The sequence below is a fragment of the Lissotriton vulgaris genome, chromosome 10, assembly GCF_964263255.1.
Source record: "Lissotriton vulgaris chromosome 10, aLisVul1.2, whole genome shotgun sequence".
NCBI lineage: Eukaryota > Metazoa > Chordata > Amphibia > Caudata > Salamandridae > Lissotriton > Lissotriton vulgaris.
In genome coordinates, this window is record NC_141698.1 from 659,460,667 (window position 1) to 659,482,297 (window position 21,631).

General features: G+C 43.5%; 1 protein-coding gene across 4 annotated transcripts in view; it reads left to right on the forward strand.

Annotated features, from left to right (window-relative positions):
• The window catches only part of UBE3C (ubiquitin protein ligase E3C), a 1,218,167-nt gene that overhangs the window by 661,554 nt on the left and 534,982 nt on the right, over window positions 1-21,631 (forward strand). The gene's annotated exons all lie outside the window — the stretch shown is intronic.

Here is a 21,631-nt window from a genome sequence, read left to right on the forward strand (position 1 = left end):
TTTAAAAAATTGATTTTGACCCACTTTACATTCTCCTTACAAATCTTTTCAGGGTAATCAAATAGCTCTGGACGTCCTATTTTGGAGAGCATACGTTTAACATAAGCCAGCCACTTGATGTCTTTGGCTTTATACAGATTGACAATATCACGTAAAATCAGATGGTTCAGTGTCAGTTCTTGATTAAGCCAGGTTTTAAGCCAGCATAAAAGAGGAGATAGACTCATTATATCCGACACGTAGCCCTTCCCTAGTTCCTCATTGATCGCATAGATAGATGTTGACTGGGGAACAGACAGGAGACAACAAATGAATCTGTTCTCAGCTATCTGAACCCCTGGCAGTTGTTTAAAAACCCAAATAGAAGAGCCATAGGCGGCAATAGCCAAGCACTTAGATCTTTACATTTTGAGAATCGCCTCTACTGGCCTAGCCCCTAAACGCTGGGCAAACCCCAATAAGGCAGAAGTCGATCTAGTAACAGCCAGTCTTTTTACTTTATTTGGAGGGGCGAATGAATCCTGATCATCGAATAAGACCCCTAAATATGTAAATGAGGTAACCCTGGAGACTTCCACTCCATTACAGAGGGATGACTTCACTTTCTTAGTTGTTTTTTAATTCCCGATTACCATGGTGTGCGACTTCCCATTGTTCGAAACCAAATCCAAGGACTGCATATAGGTTCCAAAAGCGTCCAAGAGCTTCTGGAGGCCCAATGCAGTACGTGCTAAAAGGACCGCGTCGTCCACGTATAGGAGAACAGGTATTAAATATTCACCTACACGCGGAATATCCAGACTCTCCTCCTTTAGGGATTTGTCCTAAGCATTAATATAAAGAGTGAACAATAGGGGCGCCAATATACACCATTGGCGAACACCTCGGTCAGATTTAAAATACCTGGTACATCTACCATCCTGGGATATCCTCACTGACGCATGGAGATCCCAATGAAGGTCAGCTAGAAAGTTGAACTAAACTTGACTCAATACCTATTTCCATTAAAATATTCCACAACTTTGACCTGTTAACCAGGTCAAAGCGGAGGACAGATCCATAAATGCCATGTGCAGAGAACCTTCCTTCGCAAACAGTATATTTACCAATTAATAAATGCAGTTTGAGGCACTGGTCCATAGTGCCTCTACCCTGTCTAAAACCATACTGCAAATCTGATAAAATCTTATTTTCAGTGACCCAGCCTGTTATCTTGGGCTAAGACCACTTTACCCAGAATTTTCACTGCTGAATCGATCAGTGATATAGGTCTATAGCACCCCGGGTCCCCTCTTTGACCTTTTTTAGAAACCAGAATAATAATTGATTGGCTCCAGGATACTGGGAACCCCTGCATACCAGAAGCATTAAAAACAGTTGCCAATATTTTTGACCAAAATTTGGGGTCACACATATAGAGATTTGTTGGGACCCCATCGGGCCCTGGGGCTTTGTTACTCGCGGTCTCCTTTATTGCCTTTTCAATGTCCATCTCACTAAACACGAATGGGGCTGTTCCTAGTCGAGGAGAAGGACTAGCAATAGACAATAGTGTACCACCAGGGTCATAGATCGCCCCAAAGTGGGCTAGCCACAGTGCCTCTGTAATATTGCATACCTGTGCTTCGTTCTCCACAGAAGAAAAAAAGGGGGCATTTATGATGGACCAAAATTTAGAGCTATCTTTTAGGACTTCTACTGAGAGAAGAGCATTCAGAGCCTCTGCCTTAATTTCTACTTACCCGGTGTGCACTGCCAGCTTATACTGCTTACGAAGGCTGGCTACCGCCAACCTATCTCGAGGTGTTCTCTTCAGTGCTGATATGAGTAGATGATGGGCTTTCGAGCAGGTTTCGTCAAACCACCTAGGCCCACGGTTCCCTTTGAACTCAGTGCCAATCGTCAGATCTGTGGCAATCTGGCAACAAATACCCTCAAATGCTTTGAGGACCAAGTCCTTTTGGTTTCAGGGATCCGCGCATATAGCAAGATTCCCTTCAGCCTTTCTACAGAAATCCATGAAAAATACATTGGGCGTTACTTTTGACCACTTGAGCCTCCTCTCCTGGTCACGTACTACCAGGCAGTTAGCTCCACAGTCTTCACCTCCCAGGTCCACGATACCAACCCTGCCATCCAGTTCTAGAATAACAGGATTGTGATTGCTATACGCTGACACCCTGGCGTTATAAGAAACTACTTTATCCAACCACCTGGGGGACAAAAATATATAATCAATAATGGTATCTTTATTGTTAGATTTAAACGTGGGACACCGCTCTGAGTGGCTGAAAAAGCCAGGTTCAAAAAGATCTGCAACCGCCAAAAGGTCCTCCAAGGCCTCCCCCCGCTGGGAATGTTCAAAATGGGGAGTCATCGCATGACTAGGACCCAGGTAATCATCAAGACAACAGTTTGATTCGCAAAGATGTACGTTAAAATCGCCCATTAAAAGTACATGATAATCTGTGGATTGATTTAGTCTATATTCTTCCAAAAACAATTTAAAAAAACACAAGTGTTGATTCCTAAAGTCCGCCTCCCCAGAGTTATAAAAGTTTACCAATAATAACTTTGAATGATTATAAAAAGTTACTTCTACTGCCAAACAGTGTGGAGAGTCTACTACTTCCATGTTTGAAGATCCCTTTAATTTAAGCGACAGGAGAAGCACTAGTCCTCCTATTGCTCTTCCTACTGTCGCAGGCCGATAAAAATACCTAAACCCATCAACCCAAAAGTTTGCCCTCGTATCCTGTAAGGCTATTATAGCGTGAGATCTGAGAAGGTCATGCCATAAGGGGTCATCTCTTTTTGATCTAAGGCCCGCAATATTCCAGCTAAAAATACAACAGGTTCTTAAAGTTTCACCTCCAATATCAATATTGAAAGGGCCTGTCGAGCAAGGGGCAGCCTTACCACCCACCTTTTCGGTCAGTCAGTCATTCTCATCAAGTTGTAGTAGAGGAAGGAATCTATTTGAAAGGAGTAAATCCCCCTCAACAGTCTGCAACGGACTATGGGCCAAATGTGGGGGTATGTTTAACTCCCTACTTTTATTCTCAAGACCAGGCACAGCACTTCAACTAATAGGATAGCTTATTAAGGGCTGCGAACATTCCCTAGTTCCCCCTCCCCTTATTACTACATCCCCACGTCTTATAAACTTTTTCACAGGGGGCTAGAAAAAACCCAAAGGAAGTGCCCTAATGTCCCCCCGAGGTACTGGGGAGGAGTCCCAAAACAACGTTTCTGCAACACCCCATTTATTAAAATTGACTATGATGCAGTCACCAGGGACCTGTTTAGGCCCGCTTCCGACCCAAGACACCCTCCTTGCCATTATAATATGTGCCGAGATTTCAGGTTGGCTTGTACAATATTGATCACACCAATGTTTCGATTTACAGATAAGGGCCATCGTTGATTCACTGTCCGGAGGTACCCCCAACAAGAACCGCAACCTAGGGGGTAGCTTCCTGTGGGAGATTAATACTTCCACCTTTATGACTTGCATCAACAGTTTGGGGTGTACACTTCTCAGTACCTGTCACCATCATAACAGTAGATAGTAAATTATCTGAGCTATAAATATTAGAACAAGACTTTGCAGTATTTCGGTTCCCCCCCCCTCTTCAACATCGTGTGCAGATTTTACCACTCTACCTACAGGAAAATGTAGTTGGTTACCAAGATCTTTCTCTCGAGTATTAATGCTTCTCGCTACAGGGGGTTTAGGTAACAAACATCCTTTTAGTATAGCTTCAGTAGGATGCTTAGCGTCCATAAAAAGAGTCCAACTTCTCACACTTTTTCTTAAGGCCCCCAACATATGTAATATTAGCAATACCCATTAACATGGACTCCAACCGCTCACCGAAAATCTCCTCTATCAGAGTCTGGAGAGCCTGTTCAAAATTTCCATCCAGCGCAAATGACGATTTAACCAAGCCTTTTTTTACATTCTTTTGCCGTTTACTAGGTTTCCTGTTTGCACCCTTTTTCTCCTCTGGAGCCCCCTTTAGAACTGCTACAGGTCTAACCGTGACACAGGGGGTAGTATCCACAGCAGCAGTCACTTGTGAAACTGGCTCAGGAATTTGAATTTCACTCCTTGCGTTTGGGGCATTGATCAAAACTACCGGTTCCAATGGTACGGGGGCATAAGATTGATATTCAGCTGCCACAAACTCCACCCTACAGGTTTGACTTGTGTTCAACCCCACCTCTTTTTCAGCATTGGCAATCTCTTTACTCAAAACTCCCACAGCAGAAGTCAGATATGAAATTATTGAGGGGGTCTTTCTAGGTATTTTTTTTAGCCTTTAACCCCTCCATTTCCACATTCCCCACATGTTTGCGCTTACCCATTTTTAGCAGGTGTTGGGGGGGCAGCCCAGCCTCTGCCAGTCGCTGACGGGGGCGTACGGGCCCGCCCTTGGCCCGGGCAGCACCTGCGCGCGTCCCCTGCTGCGGGGACTATATCTATAAGGGCCTCTGGCGCCCTCCGATGTCGTCAGTGGCCTGAGCCGTGCGAGGCCCCCTGGGAGATGTAGTGCACCAGGCCATTTCCCTCACGGCGGAATGGCAGCGGTTTGGCAGCGCGGTGATGTCTTCCTCTCCCCTGGTAGGGCAATGGAGGCAGGAATGAGGAGAACGCTGGCCATTCCCCTCACGGCCGGTTCAATATGCAAAAGCGCATCCCTCTCATGACTTAAGTGCTGCCAACAGCTCTGACAGCGCTATAGATTTGAGATTATGGACCTATCTCCAAGGAGTCCAGGATGAGGAGGTCTCTTTATTTCACTGGTGACCAGTAGTTTTAATCTACAGAAGGGCAGTTTAATTCTTTCATGCATAATTGCTGAGGCAGTTGCCGTTTTTAATGTTCAGTCGGCTCTGACGAACCAGATCTTCTCAAATATATGACACAATAGAAGTTTATCCAAGATGTACGGTTTGAACTAAAGGAAGGAGTATTATTTATTCAAGTCCTGAAGATGGTGGCATTATCAAGTTGGTCCCACCGAAACGCGTTGACGCATTAGATCTTTGTTAAATTCGAATTGGGACAAGAAACAGTGGCCAGATTTTACTGTCCCTTGCCTTGTTTACAACTATTTCGAACTAACCTTGCAAAGGCACAGTTGGTTTGCCTCTTTTATGATCCTTCCATGCAATATTTAGGTTTTGCCACTATCATGAACTGCTTCTTGTAGGATATTTGTATTGTAAACTTGTATGTCCTTCACTATTAGAGTGAGTATAGTGGAATGTTTTTATGATGTATTGAATCTAATGACTTGACATTGTGATTTTTTATCTTGATGCTTTATTAAATGTATTTTTTACATTTTTGTTTCACTGTATTCCTTATGGAGGTGTTCCAAGCATATAACACATTTATTTGACATTATTATGATTGAATGGAGTGAATTGATATTGGTGTGTCCAAAGGGAATCTTTTTTTATTTGCTTGTCATTTTAGGTGCTCTGTCTCTTTGGACTTTTTGAGCCCCTCTCCTTGTTTTCAAGGTATTAGTCTACCTGAGCCATGGCAGTCAGAGCTGTGTCTAGATATGTGAAGCTGTCCTTTTGAAAATTATGGTTGTGCTTTGGTATTTGTACTGTATCATGAATAATTGAGCTACTCTTGGGTAGTTCAAGGTGTGCCAGAGAATCTGATGGTGGCACCCTGGCCCGTTAAGTGGAATTATACATTTGAATTTAGTGTCTGGATGTTTGGTACTGAACATTATACAACATAACATGTTGATAAGGCACATTTTGACCTTTTGTGGATCTTGCACTGAATATCAGATGTTTTTATTACCCAAATCAATTGTTCGAATTTTATTGTTTTCAAAAGTATGGACCCACCAGGATTTAGGGGGGTTCCTGAGAATTGATGGCTGGTGCATGCGTATGAAGGCCATACCTTGGTAGCTGACAGCTGTACATGTGGTAGTTATTGCTGTTTTTGTTAACTCCGGGGATGTCACTTCCTGTGATAATGTTGCGGGTCAGAGGTCGTGGGAGATCACTTCCTGTGATATCATCAGAAGTCACATGACCTTTGATGTCACTTACGCTACCCCAGGCATTTTGTTGAATTGACGTCCATGTCTCTGCACCATGCAGATTGTTTTGTCCTAAACAATAATGGAGCTGTGTGACAAAGACATTCTCAGTTCTGCATTTGAGAAGGAAGGTGGGTAGAGATGGACTGATGGGCATGGATGGACAGGTAGCACCCTACTCCATGGGACAGTAATCGGTTGGAAAAAGTGTTAATTATCAGTTTGGCGTCTATGGTAAGCGTTTTGGCATTGTTAATGATTGACCAGAGTGGTGTTCTTATCTTGTCATAAATCAGTGCATGCGTGTGATGTCAGGAAGGCGAGTGGGGCTAAATAGAAGCGCATGCTGTTTACATTGCATTTAGTGATTTCCTGGTTGAGTGGGTTTCTAGAGACCCGAGACCCACCAGGAGCAGCAGTGGAGCAGCCCTTTGCACGCACTGTATACAGGTAGTCATGACAAATGCTTTTTGGAATCTCTCGTGAGTGACAGGCGAGTGACCCATTGACATGCACCGGATAGCGGCCAGCAGAGAAAATGCAGCCATAATTAATGTAATTGAGGGGCATATGTATCAACATCCGTGTTTGCGATTCTCAAATAGCGATTTTCTGGGAATTGCTATTTGAGAATTGCAAAACGAGTTGTATTTAAAAAATCGCAAATTTTTGCGATTTCTTAGTAGTTAAAGTTCAAAAACCACTTTCATCGATTAATAAAAATCATAAAAGTCACAATACAGGAATGGAGGAATTATATTAACACGGATAAAAATGTTTAAAAAGAAATATATATATATACATGTGCAATTTTAGTTTTCTTTAAAAAAAACATATTTCATTTGATGTAATAAATGTATAAAAATAATGTCAGTTAATCTCTCATGTTCAGTTTTTTACAACAAATAGAAGCCACTATAAAATTAGCCACTCCAAACATAATTTCTGGGGATTCCAATAGCTGCAAATAAAGTAGCGCTGATTTAACTTGCAGGAATCCCTTTTCCTTTAACAATGGAACAATAAACTTTCTTCTGGGTAATCTATACAAAGGGCAAAATAACATAAAGTGACTAGTGTCCTGCAGTGAAAAGCCATCACACCTGCAAGGGGGGGCGCATCCATTGGTTTATACCATGTTTTACAATCAGTAAATAATCTATGTAACTGATTAAATCTAAACTTTGTCAAAACCCAACGATGGAACGGAATCGTTACTATAGTAAGATAAGGTTGGATAGACAAAGTCGAGATCAGTAAATAGTGCCCCCTAACCGTAGGTTTTCTTACTTGTTCCATCTCTCGCTCCTGCTCTCTAACTTTAATAAAATTAACTTTGATCCATTTTAGGTCTGCTTTTACCAGGGCCTCAGGATTTGTGAAAATTTCTGGTCGACCCATGTCCTTGGTGGTTGTTTTAATGTAAGATAGCCACTGGATGTCCCTGGCTTTCTCTAGGCTCATGCAATCCCGCAGTATTAGGTGGTTCAGTGTGAGATTGGGATTCAACCAGAGTTTTACCCATAATAGGATGGGTGCTAGATTAATCATATCAACAATGTAACCCATACCTAACTCCTGGTGGATTGAGAAGGTGGCTGAAGATTGGGGTAAGCCAAGTAGGGCACGCATAAATTTGTTTTCTTCATTTTGAATTAACTCAGAGTTTTTATAACCCCAAATTGCTGCCCCATATCTGGCAATGGCGATTGTTTTTGCTCTATAGATGGCCAGAATTGCTTCGCAGGGTTTCCCTCCTAATCGCTTTGCAAAGCCTAAGATTGCAGCGGAAGATCTTCTAACAGAGTTAACTTTAGACTTGATTTGGGGGACCCAAGCACCTCTATCATCAAACACTACACCCAAATATGTAAAAACCTTAACTCTGGTAATCACATTGCCATTACAGTGGAAGCTGGTTGAACTATACTTTCTAGCTCCCATTGTCATCACATGTGATTTTCCCACGTTGACCACTAGGTCCAAGGACTTCATAAACTCACCAAAGGAGTTTAATAGCCCTTGGAGGCCCAGAGGTGTCCGGGCTAGAAGGACGGTAACGTCCGCGTACAGGTGTCGGCGTACCTCCCATACGCGGAATATCAAGCGTGGCTGGCCTTCCCCAGCGATTCTTCCAGAGAATGAATATACAGTGTGAATAAAATTGGGGCTAGTATACACCCTTGGCGTACCCCTCTCACTGACCTAAATTTTGCAGAGCAGTTACCCTCCTCGGTCATTCTAATAGAGGCATGTAGATCTTTGTGTAAATCTGCCAAGAAATACACAAGTTCCTTGTCGAGGCCCAAATCCAGTAAGATTGCAGCGGAAGATCTTCTAACAGAGTTAACTTTAAACTTGATTTGATTTTTTGTACCTAAACTTTTTTGAATATAATGAAATAAAAAGCAAAAAGGTATTAAGTAAATATACCAAACAGACCATATAGTAATACTGTTTTTTTTCCCTCAATTGGGAGGTGTCAAGTAAGGTGAAGTTGGCAATTCTTTTGTACACGTTTCTAGATTCAGTGGCACAGTTTCCAGGGAGGGGATCTGACAAAGAAAAAGCATCAGGGGTGACAGTGAGACGTGGGCGTTCAATTATAATCTTTGCCTCCAGAGAAACCTGGGGTTTTGAAGAGTTACCCCCTCCTCAATATGAGGATTATTAGTAGCCAAACCCAGTTCACGTTCAATGTTCGCTATTTCAGTGGTCAAGGCTCCTACTTCTCTGGTCAAATAGGAGATAATACTAGGAGCATTTCGGGGTACTTTAGCCTTTAATCCCCCTCCATTAGTTGGTGAAGGCAATTTGCGCTTACCCATGTTAGCAGAATGACGATGTTAGGGGAATGGCCCGTCCCGTCCCTCGTCATCCCCGGACGGCCACAGACAGCCCGCCCTTTGCCCGGGCTTAGCCCGGCGCGGTCCTGCGCGCGTCCCGCGACGCGGAGGGAGCCTCCTCTCTTTCAGCGCCTCCGGGCGCGCAGATGCCAGGAGTATGCCGCTCGGCCTGCTGAGAGCTGTAGTTCACCTCCCCGGCGGCCGTGCAGGTGGATGGCAACGGCGGCGGGAGGAACAGACAGCATATGGGCCCCAGCAGCGGCTGGTGCAGGGTGAGTTGTGTCCTCTCACCAGCTCCCTGGTGTCATGCGCTATGGCCCCCGCTCCTCTTAGTATCCCTTAATTGCGATTAGCAAATTGCAAAATCGCAATTAAGGAATACCTTCCCATTCATTCCTATGGGTCAGAAGGCCCCTAGGAATGAATAAGAAATCTTTCTCAAGTTGCGATTCGCGATTTGAGAATCGCAAATTGAGAGTAATTTCAAGAGTGCAAGGGTGTCATAAGGACACCCTGATGCACCCCTGAAATGAGCATGTGTGTTCATATGGCGCATATACATGCCCTAAGGGCATGTATGTGTGCCACATGGCACTTTGAAAAAACAACAAGTGATGGACTGAATGTGGATCAATGTCACACACTCCCCCAGTCAAAAGATCTGGGCCCAAATCCATCGTTTTTTTGCACTCCACACCACCCTGGGTTAGACAATGGCGATATGCAAATCAGCTCTGACCCTGTTGCCCCATGGGAACAGTCCAGTCCGAACTACAAAAGCCATGTCCTTCCCAGAACGGAATCAAGCATCCGAGGACCGGTGGATTTGGGCCGTCCGTTCTGGGAAGGACATGGCTTTTGTAGTGCGCTGGGGATGCCCAGACGTGGGTCCCAGGCACTCCACACCACTTGGAGTCAAGCTAGCCGGGCTGATGAGAGGTGTTACCTCGATACCGGTCCGGTCCTCGGATGCTTGATTCCGTTCTGGGAAGGACATGGCTTTTGTAGTTCGGACTGGACTGTTCCCATGGGGCAACAGGGTCAGAGCTGATTTGCATATCGCCATTGTCTAACCCAGGGTGGTGTGGAGTGCAAAAAAACGATGGATTTGGGCCCAGATCTTTTGACTGGGGGAATGTGTGACATTGATCCACATTCGGTCCATCACTTGTTGTTTTTGCAATTGCCGCCCTAAGTGCGCTGGGGATGCCCAGACGTGGGTCCCAGGCACTCCACACCACTTGGAGTCAAGCTAGCCGGGCTGATGAGAGGTGTTACCTCGAAACCGGTCCGGTCCTCGGATGCTTGATTCCGTTCTGGGAAGGACATGGCTTTTGTAGTTCGGACTGGACTGTTCCCATGGGGCAACAGGGTCAGAGCTGATTTGCATATCGCCATTGTCTAACCCAGGGTGGTGTGGAGTGCAAAAAAACGATGGATTTGGGCCCAGATCTTTTGACTGGGGGAATGTGTGACATTGATCCACATTCGGTCCATCACTTGTTGTTTTTGCACATGGCACTTTGAAACATGCCAAAATGTGCATTAATGCCAGAAATCACAAATTACCACCAACTTGAAGTTGGTGGTAATTTGCGATTTCCTAGGGAGAAATCGCACAACTTGGGTGCATGATACATAGCATTTACGGAATCACAATTTGCGATTCCTTAAATGCTTACGCAAAATTAAGGAATCCCAAATGTTGTGATTACCTAATTTTGCGATGAGAAAACAGCTCATACGTCGCGTTTAGCAATTTTTATTCGCAAATGCTGTATTTTTGCGAATCGCAGCGTTTGCGAATAAAAAATCATTTGATACATATGCCCCATGGCGGCTACTCTCTGGAGACAGAGCAGCAACCTACAAAATTACACGGGTTACGGGCAACCAGGCAGTCAGCAACCACAACTGCTATCTGTTTAATACACAGACCTGGGTGGTAGAGCATGTTTGCCTTTAATGCAAATGTCTGATTTGTAGGAGTCAATTGTGGTTTAAGTTTTCAACCACACACCCAAACAGCGCTCTTGATTTAGTTTTACTGCATTATGACATCCCCTAAAGTGTACAGAGCATCATGCCTCACAATGTGCGGTCCAGATTTCCATTTAACGCTGTTACCTCAGTTTGTTGTAAAGGTCATGTTGAAATAGACGATGTACACATACATTATGTGCTCTTATTAATCATTTTGAAGCAACCGAGTTCTTGACACAATTTTACAGAAATTCAGAATAATATCGATGCTGGGGATTGGTCACCGGAAAGACACCTAAAATGTAACTGCTGCGAGGAAAAGGGAGCTCGACTTGCCGTGAAATCTAAGCGGCAAACGTATCTCGTCAGCTAAAATTGCTCATTAAAGGAGTAGAAGCAGAAGAAATGCATTTTCCAAATTGAATGCTAGATTTACAGTCCGTTTAGTAGCAGCGACCTCTCGCACACTAATGTTCAGTTCGAGTCATCAGCTGTCCCTTCGGGTCTTTTATCACTGCCTTTGTCAAGCTATCTATTTAATTGAAAGAAGTTAATTGAATGAAAATGATCAACTAAGCTTGTATTAATATTGCTAATGGAACTTCCTTCTTGGCCATGTTTGGAGAAAGATGTCATGCTAGACTTTAGGAAAGGCCCATTAATGCCTGCACTTAACCTGATGGGCTAATTAAGGAATGCTTATTCATTCTACAAGTCCGCGATAGCCTCTATCCAACCCATTCTGCCTAATTTTACAACACATTTCACTTATGAGCACGGACATTATGAGCATTAGTGGCAAGGATAGGAACTGATAATGTTGGGTTTGCTGTGAACACAGCAGTAATGGATGTGGAATGTTGTTTTGTGATGACTGATCTAATATGTTTGCATAATTTAATTTCATTATCTCTCTGCCCGAGTAGCAAAGCACATTTTCCTCTCAAGTTCACACATTTAATACAAAATAAGCTCGATTAGCATAGACACCAACTTTAGACATTTATTTGCGAAGGCCGCGCTGCCAATTTTGCTCATTTACAGCCCGATTCAAAAAGGTTTTTTTCATATCGAAGTGTAGCTCGATAAAGTGGAAGTTCAGAGACATTAATTCACTTGTTCTATTATAAAGTCAATTAGTATGGGTTTGGGAGCTGCAATGCAAAATATGTACGATAATTTTGTGTAGTTACAAATATTTTGCTGGCCTGTTCTCTCACCGGTAGCACTGCCAAGGTTACTGTCAATAAATCTTGAAGAAACCTTGTTTTCATGGTGAGATTAGGAAGGTGTCTAATGGATGTGAAGTGAGGGATGCGTTCTGCCACCATGGAACAAATGTAGTTTTATTTGCAAGACCACATTCCCACCATACTGGTAGGTTTTGTGGCTGGTATACAAATTCACCTAGATGTAAAGGAAGAGGAGAACTAAAATCTCTAACTGTCTAAGATTTCTGTGATTTGGGATTTTGGGAAATTTCACCAGTTGAAATCTTGATTTCTGACATTTAAAATAGCTCAGTGAATCGGTCTTTGTTTGGCAAATTGTAATATTTCTCTACATTTTCTCCTCATGGTAATTGTCAGAATGTGTTCACATGTTGCTTAAAAACTTGTTGCAGATTTTTTACAGTAAAATAGTAGTGAGCCTCAGACTTCCTCTGTGGGGTTTCCGATTTTGACAATTGTACTATTTTGCCAAGGAATTTTTTAAAATCCTTATATATGATTTGCTCCTTCACTGTAAATTATTTAAACCCTGATACAGTGAAAGCTTGCCTTCTCGTCGAGGACAGATGAGCTACACATATTGGTCTAGAGCAGGGCTTCCCTAACCTTTTAGAACCACGACCCAATTTTTAGAACAGCAAAATTTCGTGAACTCCCTAGCTTTTGTTTGTAAACATCACGACTGTGACCAAGATATGGATCTGTCCATTAAAAAGGCAGATGGAAAATTGCACTAGGTTCTGGAGCCAAATACCTTTTCATAGTGGGATGCTAGCATACAATGTAGCCAGACTGCGTCACAATGCTTTTTGAAGAAAAGAAAAAAATTGTACTTTAAGCTATGCACGTACAAACAAGTTAACAATTTTATTTTCCCTATACTTTATATTCAGTTTATATTCTTGAACAAATGCTCTTTGCAGTTACCAGTGTGTCAAAGTGTAGCAAGCTGGAACAGTGCGCTTGTACATGCTGTAGCATTACTGCCACAGCTGCTGAATTTGGAGCTGGGGAAACCATTCGCTCAACATCCTGTGATTCTGGGCAAATCACTTAATCGCCCAGTGCCTGTAAAAATTAATGTGTTCTTGTGTAATGTAACTGGTACTCATGTAATACACTCGAAGTCCTTCCCGTCGACTTTGCGCTATATAAAACACACTATGATGGGGTAGAAGAGAGGCAACTAGTGACGGTGTGGGCAATGGATATTCAGTGACGGGAGCGAGGTGGTGGAAGGGACAGGCCAGCAATGAACAGAATGCTGATGCTGGAAAGTAAAAATAAAATTAAGTATGTTACAAGTGCGTGGCCAGTGGAAGGACACTGACTGCTGGAAGCAGTACTTGATCCAAGCTCCACAACAAGGACAAAGTCGTGAAGCTGAGCAGTAAGCTGGAGGCAGGAGGATGCGCTGACCAACAGGAAAAAAGTAAACACGACTGATGTGGGAGCAAACCAATGGTAAGTAAAGGTAAGTAATGGGCAGGCTTTAAGCCCCTGTTAAGATTTAGTTTTTTCTGTAAAAGAGGTTTCGCAAGCACAGCGCAAGCGCCGTATGGACAAAATCTAAAAAATTACCCTATTATCATCTTTCTCCAGAAATCATTAATATTTTAAATGTAGTGTATATTTCAGTAATTCACACAATGTAATGTTTAATATTGGTGGTTATAGTAAAAATGTGTAATAAACCTTTATCTGGAAAAAAACACGTCTGTGAGTCTTTCATTTAACCTAGTTGTTATTATTGCAATTTGTGGGCTGAAAAATATAAAGACCCAGATATTTTAATTTTTTTGTAAATAAAAGTAACATATCTCTGAGCCTTCCTTTTAACAATTTTCAGTCCACAAAATGCATTCATAAAAACAACCACAAGAGGGCTTTGCTCTACAGCTGAAGTGCATAGAGCTCCCTCTCGCCAGGTGGGAGCAGACTTCTATTTGTCTGCTCACACTCTTTCGGGCAACGAAACCACTGTATCCCAGGGATCCCTCCGGCCTTGGAGAATGGGATCGCCGTGGCCTTAACAGACTCAGGGAGGAAAGCAGTGTGCCACTCCCCTGATTTTACAGAACGGCTCTGGGGGATGGGTCTCTGGCGCCTCCTTGAAGCTCAGGATTAGCTGCCTCATGCCCCCTCTACTAAAAAGCATTTTGTGCCCACTCAAAGGTTTTTTTTGTTACAGCTTGGGAGTCCACGCTTTTTTTATTTTAAATTGTGACACCCCTAAACCTAGGGGGACGAGATATCTCTACCCTACACCTTTATGTTTAAGAAAAAAAAAAAAGAAAATAATTCTAAGACTCCGGACTGATTCCTGAGTTGTAAGATGGCAGCCGACATGTGGTGGCAGCCAATAAGATCTCACCATGAGATCTGTCAGTCCGCGGCTCCTCCGCAGAATGATATATACAAAGTTTTTGAGCCTTAATTGATCAACAACTACTGAATGGATTTTCACCAAATAAAAGCAAACACTCTTTCTGGACCAAGATTTAGCTTTCTGCGAAATTTGGTATTCAGTGGTTTGGGCTGTAGCCATGCCTAAAGTTTCTATGGAAAAAAATGAATGGGGAAAAATCATTTCGGACCACTTTTTTGTTTTTTTTGGCTCCTGTCACTGGATCGGATCACCCCAAATCTCTTTAGGAAAGAGCTGAGGTGAATTTGTTTTGCAGGGGGGAGGGACGTTTCTGGGCGTTAAATTCTCTTGGGTAGGTGACCCAGTCCCTGCCTGGGACACGCAACAAACAGTACTTGGTGTTCATGTGGGGGGATGGAAACCCCAGGTCCTACATGAGCCAGCATTGCTCCAGGCTGGCTGGAGCAGCTGTGTGGATTTGCTACTGATGGTTGGGAGAAGTCCGAGATTCCCTACCCGCAAGAGCGCAGGCAGGGAAACAAGTCTTCTCCCACCCCTCCTCTTTCATACTAGGGCCTTAATCAGTGTAGGGAGGTGGACCATATGCCCTACCAGCTTATTTTTACATTTTGACCCCGGTGGATGGGGTCCACAGAGGCTCAATGAGGCTCAAGGAAGGGGGCTGTGTGCAACCCCCTCCCCTTTGTTATTCATAGTGGCCCAAGGCTTCGATTTCATTTTCTTAAACACTACGATTGGACTCCCATGGGATCACAGCATTTAAAAATGTATTTTCTTTATTTTGGCCCCAGGGGGAGAGGTAACCCCTGCCCACCATTCCCCTCCCCACCCCACCCCACCCCACCCACATGGGCTAAGGGAGCAGGGTATCCCTACCGTGGCCTTATATATTTTTATTTTTTAAACTCAGGACAGGAAACTAAGTCCACTAGTCCTGAATTGGCTGCCTGCAACATTTTTGCTTATGTTTCATGCAGCCAATCGGAACGATGGCTTCCATAGGAGCCTGACTCTCGTGGGATCGAGTTGCCCAAGAAAAAAAAGGCCACAGGCAATCAGAACTCTTTATTTTTTATAGATTGAATTTGAGGGACTCTCGCAAGAGTCACTCAACCGTCCAGATATACAAATATGTTTTAGGCTTAATTTTGCAAAAACTGCTAAACAGATTTACACCAAATCACGAAAGCACACTTTCTGGACCAAGATGCAGCTTCTTGCCAAATTTGGTGTAATCCTGTTTTGCAGTTTTTGCTGTTCAAAAAAGTATTTGGAAAAAGCATGGGGATTTTGCGTTTTGGGACACCCCAAATCTTTTCATGCACAAACTAGGCAAAAAAAGCACTTCTTTTGGATAGTTTCGTCAAGCTTTGTCAAACGTCACCAAAGTCATAAACAAAACAAAAAAGGCAGTTCCTATGGAAACGCTGATCTAACTAGAACTACCCATTGGCACCCGACATTGACATTTCCAGAAATAATCTCTCAACTTTCTTGGTATTGGCTCTCATGTTTAAGGTTCTGTCTGCCAAAATATCCAATGGAAATTACATCAAGGTGATTCTGGTTGGGTATCATAACAGTTTACTTTGAAAAAATGAATAATAAAAATGGGCTGAATACAAATAGCAGTGTTTATAAACTTAATAAAAGAGTGATTCCTCTCCCTTGTAGATGTTTCTGGGCAGTTATTCAAGCTTCATCATGGCCAACACAGAGTGAAGCTTAGTATGTTCCCCTGACAGCGAAGGTTAAACTCGATAAGGTGGTGCTTTACTGGATATGAAGATGTAATTAGAAAATAAGAAACTCACATTCTCAATGAGACTGCTTCATCAATTGCCTATCTCGGAACGCTTCAAGGCACCAGAGTAATTTTCTTACACACACCTTTTACCTATATCGACTGCAGTACTCTGATGCTTGTTCTGAAGCCAAGTATGTTGGCCTATTTTACAAAATTATTTGACTGAAAAGGTGTTTTCGAGGCATACGAGCTGTAGATCATATGCTTCCGCATAGATCGCCATCTGGTGTTGGGTCCGGATGTTTGCACTTTGTTTTGTTCCGAAGAAGTCTTGTAGTCACGAGGTAGGTGACTCCTCCTTTCCGTGATAGTGCACATGGGCATCGACTCCATCCTTAGATAGTTTTTTCCGCAATTGGGTTCAGATGTGTATTATTGCTTTCCGCTTTGGTACTGTTTTTGGACCCCTTCGACGCACAGTCCACTACCCTCGACGGTATTGTTATCGATCGCGGTTCCTCATTCAACGTGTATCGGCTCACTTCGAAAAACTCGAGGCACGCTGTCAGGCCTATCCGTGCCGACCGCGCTAGCAGTCGATGGAACAGACTGCAAGGCCAAAGACTCTGAGCCGAAATCCTCCAATTCAAAGACTCAGAACCGAAATCCTCCAAGGCCAAAGGCTTCGGAGCCGAAACTTTCAACGCCCTAAGGCTCAGAGCTGAAAACTTCTGCGCCAAAATCACCACGGAAAGAGAAAGACACTCTCCCCAAAGAGCCTCCATCCAATGAGCCAACTTTCAACAGAAAAAGCTTGTGATAAACCCTAAAGCAGGACATATTCACACAACCGTTCCAAAAAAACAGGAAATTGACCTAACAGAGGACTATCATATCCCTTTTAAGAAGAATAATATGGGTACTAACCCTTCTCCTCCTTATATTCCACCTCCTTCTTCTCATCCTAACTTGATTATTACACCATTAAATTCACCACCAACACCAATTACACTTGACCCACAGGATGAAGGGGATGGGGATGAGGATCAGGATCCAAAAGATGACACTTACGCTTGGGAGGATTACCACACAGATCCAAATACAGACAATGACCCTGATTTGTATCCTTCCTGACCCTCCCCACCTGATAACATTGGCTATATCGAGCTCCTTAACAGGGCTGCCCATTAATATGGAGTAGAGCTTCATAAAGAGCCTTTAGAAGAGGATTTCCTCTTTGAGAAACTTGCCAATCCTAAAAGTCATGTTAAAACACACAGATGAGGTCTTTAAAGATCCTGTAAGGGCAAGAATAATCACTCCTAGAGTGGATAGAAAAATACAAATCCGCTCCTACCAATCCTATTTATATTAAAGGTCAGCTGCCCTTAGACTCTCTTGTAGTCTCCAACGAACGCAAGAGGGCTAACTCACAAGCCACAGTAAAGACCCCTCCTTCTGACATGGAGTCCAAGCTTATTGATGCCTCAGGCAAAAGAGTGGCTTTACAGGCAGCAAACAACTGGCGCATTGCCAACGCCCAGGCGCTGCTAGCTCATTATGACAGGGTTCATTACGATGACCTAGAAAAACTCATGCAACATTTGCCTGACTACTTTAAATCTAAGGCTAATGGCCTTATTCAGGAAGGTAAACTCATTACAGATACCTCCATTACATGTGCACTAGACGCAGCAGACACAGCATCTCGTGCAATTAACACCAGTGTACTGTTACGTAGACACTCTTGGCTCAGAATTTCTGTATTTAAGCCAGCGGTGCAAACCTCCATACTTAACCAACCCTTTGACAAAGAGCATCTTTTCGGCCCAGCTGTTGATACCTTGCTGGAAAAGATGAAAAAAGACACTGAGGTTGCAAATTCCATAGGAGCTTTACAGTTACCTGCCTGTTAGGTTTCTTCTCTCTGCTAATTTTTCAGGGGTGGCTCAAAACTGTGTCCACTGACAATGCCTCCTCCTCTTACAAGGGTAACAACCAATCCCCCTCATCCAAAGGATATTCTCAGGAGGTTTTAGTGGGGACAATGGTAGGGGAAGAGGTAGAGGTAATTACACACACACTTCACCCGCAAACAAACAGTGACCTCCCTCCACTACCCCTGATCATTCCACTCCTGTCGGGGGCGTCTCTATCAATTCCTACCTGTCTGGAACTCCATCACCTCAGACAAGTGGGTGCTACAAATTATCCAATATGGTTACTGCCTGGAGCTTACAAGCACTCCCCCAAATATTCTTCCAGGAGTACATGCAATGTCACTGGAACATGTCACCCTCTTAAAATAAGAGGTTCTATCTCTGTTAGGAAAACATGCCATAGAGCCTTTTCTGACTTAAAGGGTGCCCATTTCCATATTCCCATTCACCCTGCTCACAGAAAATATCTCAGATTTGTGGTAGACGAACAACATTACCAGTTCAAAGTTCTCCCATTCGGAGTAACTACAGCACCCAGTGCTTGGCAGTAGTCGCGGCTCATCTAGGAAGACAGCACGTTCATGTCTTCCCTTACCTTGATGACTGGCTCATAAAAGCCAGATTACAACCAAGCTGCCTACATCACCCTCAAAAGACAGTCCAACTGCTTCACAACTTGGGGTTTATTGTAAACCTCACTAAGTCTCACCTCCAACCATCCAACACACAAGTGTATCTAGGAGCCACAATAGACACTTGCAAAGGTCTAGCGTACCCCAACCCAGTCAGGATTCACAACATGCAAGCTCTTATATCACAGTTTCAGGCTTAACACTCATTACCAGCCCGAGTGTTAATGCAATTGATAGGAATGATGGCTTCTTGCATTTTAATCGTTCCCTATCCAAGACTTCAAATGCGTCCCCTACAGGAATGCTTAGGCTCAAGGTCAGTTATCAGATCTGGTGTTCATAGATGGCCGTACTCCTCGCTCCTGCAGTGGACGAATCTACAAAACCTTTCCAAGGGGTGGCCATTTCTCGATCCGTTTCACAGATCGTGCTAACAGCAGATGCATCCCTCACTTGTTAGGGACCTCATCTGGAAAAACATACCATTCAAGGCATGTGGTCTCTACAGCAAAAACAACTCCACATAAACCATCTTGAACTGCTAGAAATTTTTCTAGCATTGAAAGCCTTTCAACTTCATCTAGCAGGCAAAGCTGTCCTGGTTCGCTTAGGCGACATGACAGTGATGTACTACATACAAAAGCAAGGGGGGGGATGCACTCTCTCCAGCTCTCATAGCAAGCTCAGAGCATCTGGAGATGGGCTATACCTCAAAAACGATATCTCCTTGCAGAACATCTTCCAGGAGTATAAAACCAAATGTCAGATCTGCTCAGTCATCAACAACAGCAGATCCACGATTGGGGACTCCACCCTCAAGTACTCCTCCGATTCTTCCAAATGTGGGGCTTCCCAGAGATTGATCGGTTCGCCACCCACCTGAACGCAAAATGCCCACACTTCGCGTCCAGGCATCCACACCCATTGTCCAAAGGCAATGCACCATGGATGAATTGGTCAGGGATATTTGCTCACGCTTTTCCACCTCTCCCACTCATTCCGTTAGTGGTTCGGAAACTCAAACAGCACTCTTGGACGCTTCTCCTAGTTGCCCCCGCATGGGCCTAACAACCCTGGTTCACAATACTGTTGGCGCTATCAGTAGTTCCTCACCCAAAACTACACATTTCCTGCAAGTTTCTTACTCGGAACCATGGCGAGATAAGACATCCAGATCCCAATCAACTCAACCTTGCAACTGGCACCTGAAATCCTTGAGTTTGTCTACCTTAAACTTCCGCCAGACTGTATAAATGTTACCAATGAGGCTAGACGCCCTACCACAAGAACATGCTACTCAGCAAAGTGGAAGAGGTTTGTCGTTTACTGTAACAACAATCAGACCGATCCATTAGATGCTTCAATCCAATACATCATTTGTTATCTACTACACCTACAACGTTCTAATTTAGCTTATACATCCATACGCTTACATCTCGCTGCAATAGCTGCATATCTGCTAATAGACAGCACTCGTCTCTTTTTAGAGTGCCCGCTATTAAAGCTTTTATGGACGGACTTAAGACTCATTCCCCACAGACTTCCACCTTCTCCAGTGTGAAATCTCAACATAGTCCTTACAAGGCTCATGGGTCCACCCTTTAAGCCATTGCACAAATGTGAAATACAATTTCTCACTTGGAAGGTAGCCTTCCTTATAGGCATCACTTCTCTAAGAAGAGTCGGTGAGCTTCAGGCACTAACAATAGATGAACCATTTTCGCAAATACACCAAAACAAAGTGCTTCTTAGGACTAACCCCAAAACTGTATCTAAAGTCATCTCTGCCTTTCATATCAACCAATCTGTGAAGTTGCCTGTGTTCTTCCCTCAACCAGATTCAGTGACAGAACATGCCCTTCACACATTAGATGTCCAAAGAGCACTACTATACTACAGGAAAACCAAACAACTGTTTGTTGCTTTTGCTCCACCACATAAAGGCAATTCCATATCAAAATCAGGCATTGCAGGGTGGATAGTTCAGTGCATTCAAATATGCTACATTAAAGCTAAATGCACATTAACAATTCCCCCTAGAGCGCACTTTACATGCAAACTAGGGGCTTCTATGGCATTCTTAGGAAACATACCTATAGATGACATCTGCAAAGCTGCAACATGGTCTACACCACAAACATTTACAAAACATTATTGTGTGGATGTTTTAGCAAAACAACAAGCTAGTGTGGGCCAGGCAGTTTTACTAACACTATTTCAAACCACTTCAACAGCTACAGGTTAGCCACCACTTCAGAAATAACTGCTTTATAGTCTATGCTAGAGCATATGATCTACAGCTCATATGCCTCGAACGGAAAATGCTACTTACCCAGTATGCATCTGTTCTTGGCATATGGAGCTGTAGAGTCATATGCGCCCACCCGCCTCCCTGGGTACCTTTACCTGTTGCAGTAATAACTTACTTAGATACAATTTACATGGACATCTACCTTTACAACTTTACTAACTCCATCATCACCTTTTATGGCAAAACAATCTGAGGATGGAGTCGATGCCCATGCGCACTATTACCGAAAGGAGGAGTCACCTACCTTGTGACTTCAAGATTTCTTTGGACAAAAACAAAGTGCAAACATCCGGACCCAACACTAGTCATTAAAATGTAAACCTTGTCATTTCCTCCAAGGCTAAGGTACAACGTAGCAAGCAGTTTGCAATGGGTACAGCAGTGCTTGTGCTGCAGGAAATTTTCCGGTTTGTCACCTAGAGGTGGTAGACTCTTTGGTTGAGACTTTCTGTAGCATAAAGTTATCATTTG